Source organism: Palaemon carinicauda, chromosome 30 (assembly GCF_036898095.1).
Source record: "Palaemon carinicauda isolate YSFRI2023 chromosome 30, ASM3689809v2, whole genome shotgun sequence".
NCBI classification, from domain to species: Eukaryota; Metazoa; Arthropoda; class Malacostraca; order Decapoda; family Palaemonidae; genus Palaemon; species Palaemon carinicauda.
In genome coordinates, this window is record NC_090754.1 from 93,386,789 (window position 1) to 93,390,660 (window position 3,872).

Here is a 3,872-nt window from a genome sequence, read left to right on the forward strand (position 1 = left end):
GAAAGAACAGCTTTCTTCTCAAGGAAGTCTACCTTTGGCTGTTCAGAAACCCGACCGCCGTCTCTTCTCTGACGCATCAGACACGGGCTGGGGTGCGACTTTGGACGGACAGGAATGCTCGGGAACATGGAATCAGGAGCTAAGGACACTTCACATCTATTGCAAGGAGCTGTTGGCGGTTCATCTGGCCTTGATAAACTTCAAGTCCCTCCAGCTTAACAAGGTGGTGGAGGTGGACTCTGACAACACCACAGCCTTGGCTTACATCTCCAAGCAGGGAGGGACTCATTCGTGGAAGTTGTTCTAGATCGCAAGGGACCTCCTCATCTGGTTAAAAGATCGAAAGCTCACGCTGGTAACGAGGTTCATTCAGGGCGATATGAATGTCATGGCAGATCGCCTTAGCCGGAAGGGTCAGGTCATCCCCACAGAGTGAACCCTTCACAAGAATGTTTGCAGCAGACTTTGGGCCCTGTGGGGTCAGCCAACCATAGATCTGTTCGCTACCTCGATAACCTAGAGGCTCCCGTTGTATTGTTCTCCGATTCCAGACCCAGCAGCAGTTCACGTGGATGCTTTTCTGCTGGATTGGTCCCATCTCGACCTGTATGCATTCCCGCCGTTCAAGATTGTCAACAGGGTACTTCAGAAGTTCGCCTCTCGCAAAGGGACACGGCTGACGTTGGTTGGCTCCGCTCTGGCCCGCGAGAGAATGGTTCATAGAGGTACTGCAATGGCTGGTCGACATTCCCAGGACTCTTCCTCTAGGAGTGGACCTTCTACGTCTACCTCACGTAAAGAAGGTACATCCAAACCTCCACGCTCTTCGTCTGACTGCCTTCAGACTTTCGAAAGACTCTCAAGAGCTAGGGGCTTTTCGAAGGAGGCAGCCAGAGCGATTGCCAGAGCAAGGAGGACATCCACTCTCAGAGTCTATCAGTCTAAAGGGGAAGTCTTCCGAAGCTGGTACAAGGCCAATGCAGTTTCCTCATCCAGTACCACTGTAACCCAGATTGCTGACTTCCTGTTACATCTAAGGAACGTAAGATCCCTTTCAGCTCCTACGATTAAGGGTTACAGAAGTATGTTGGCAGCGGTTTTCCGCCACAGAGGCTTGGATCTTTCCACCAACAAAGATCTACAGGACCTCCTTAGGTCTTTTAAGACCTCAAAGGAACGTCGGTTGTCCACTCCAGGCTGGAATCTAGACGTGGTCCTAAGGTTCCTTATGTCATCAAGATTTGAACCTCTCCAATCAGCCTCTTTTAAGGACCTCACATTAAAAACTCTTTTCCTCGTGTGCTTGACAACAGCTAAAAGAGTAAGTGAGATCCACGCCTTCAGCAGGAACATAGTTTTCACATCTGAAACGGCTACATGTTCCTTGCAGCTCGGTTTTTTGCTAAAACGAGCTTCCTTCACGTCCTTGGCCTAAGTCGTTCGAGATCCCAAGCCTGTCCAACTTGGTGGGGGACGAACTGGAGAGAGTACTTTGCCCAGTTAGAGCTCTTAGGTACTATCTAAAAAGGTCATAACCTTTACGAGGACAATCAGAAGCCTTATGGTGTGCTATCAAGAAGCCTTCTCTTCCAAGGTCTAAGAACTCAGTTTCTTACCTATTTAGGCTCCTGATTAGGGAAGCACATTCTCATCTGAAGGAAGAAGACCTTGCTTTGCTGAAGGTAAGGACACATGAAGTGAGAGCTGTGGCTACTTCAGTGGCCCTCAAACAGAACCGTTCTCTGCAGAGTGTTATGGATGCAACCTATTGGAGAAGCTAGTCAGTGTTCGCATCATTCTATCTCAAAGATGTCCAGTCTCTTTACGAGAACTGCTACACCCTGGGACCATTCGTAGCAACGAATGCAGTAGTAGGCGGGGGCTCAGCCACTACATTCCCATAATCCCATAACCTTTTTAACCTTTCTCTTGAATACTTTTTATGGGTTGTACGGTCGGCTAAGAAGCCTTCCACATCCTTGTTGATTTGGCGGGTGGTCAAATTCTTTCTTGAGAAGCGCCTAGATTAGAGGTTGTGATGAGGTCCTTTAGTATGGGTTGCAGCCCTTTATACTTCAGCACCTAAGAGTCGTTCAGCATCCTAAGAGGACCGCTACGCTCAGTAAGAAAGACGTACTTAATAAAGGCAGAGTAATGGTTCAAGTCGTCTTCCTTACCAGGTACTTATTTATTTTATGTTATTTTTGAATAACTAATAAAATAAAATACGGGATACTTAGCTTCTTTGTTAACATGTATGCAGGTCTCCACCCACCACCCTGGGTGTGAATCAGCTACATGATTATCGGGTAAGATTAATATTGAAAAATGTTATTTTCATTAGTAAAATAAATTTTTGAATATACTTACCCGATAATCATGATTTAATTGACCCACCCTTCCTCCCCATAGAGAACCAGTGGACCGAGGAAAAAATTGAGGTGGTGTTGACAAGAAGTACTGGAGTACCTGACCACAGATGGCGCTGTGGTGTTCACCCCCACCTGTATAGCGATCGCTGGCGTATCCCGACCGTAGATTTCTGTCGGCAACAGAGTTGACAGCTACATGATTATCGGGTAAGTATATTCAAAAATTTATTTTACTAATGAAAATAACATTTTTCTTTCACAGGCTGATCGTTCGCAAAGACAGGATGACAGTGCTCACTTCCGTAGGGAAGACGAGCATAAGGAAGGGCGCGAGCTGTCATCTTCTCAGCCCTTTCCTTCCATGGTACCTTATGGTGATCCGAATTCGAGCAGCGGTACAACTTAGACCTCCTGGAAATGAGGACAGCCTTTCTCGGCCTCATGCACTTCCATTGGCTACTTTCACGAGACTCTGTAGTGCTGATGAACGATAACACTACGTTGGTGTCACACATAAACAAGCAAGGAAGTACCTTTTCACAGCACTTATGCCAGCTGGCTGTGGAAATCCTCAGATGGACGGATTAGAAGTCGGTAGCCCTTGCAGCCCGATTCGTCTCGGTCAAGAAGAATGTGCTGGTGGACAATCTGAGCATGAGGACTCAGATAGTCTCGTTATGGTCCTTGAAACAACAGATAGATAACAAAGTTTTGACTTTGTGGAGTTCGCTGGCAATTGACTTGTATGCAATGTCCCTAAACTGGAAGCTTTCAGAGTACTGCTCTCCTGTACCGGATACCAAGGGCTTCTGGCAAGACGCCTTTCAATATCAGTGGGACAGGATAGATGTCAATGTGTTTCCCTGTTCTGCCTATAAAGGAGGCTCTTGAAGAAAGTCAGGGCATCACAAGATCTGTCGATGACCCTAATAGTGCCATTGTGGCACCATGCAGAATGGTTTCCCAACCTGGATCTGCTTACAGAGGCACCGAGGGAGCTCCCCACATTTCCTGATCTACTCGGATAACCACACGTGGAGTGATTCCATCAAGCGATCCCATCGCTTCGTCTTCACGCTTGAGGTTATCCAGCAACTGCTTGCAAAGCAGGGCTTTGTGAGATTAGTTTCAAAGAAAGTGGCAGGATACCTCTAGGGGTGTCGCTCTCAGTACCACTATTCCATCAATATCTGAGTTCTTGCTGTACCTCAGGGAGGAAAAACTTTGTTTAGGCTATCGCTCGGCGTTGAACTTCGTCTTCAAACTGAATACAGTAAAGTTCATGTACAGTATCCTCCCCGATGGAGTTATCTCTTTTCATATAGAATTTTGAGTGCAGATGCCCTCAGTTGGAAGGCAGACTACTTCTTTTGAACATAGTTAAGGTCCTACGTTCATCGAAAGGAGCCCCTTACAAACCACCTCTTCAAGCATCAGATCAATATGGGACCCTGAAGACAGTCTTCCTTCTAGCCCTGACCTCTGCCAAGAGAGTCAGCG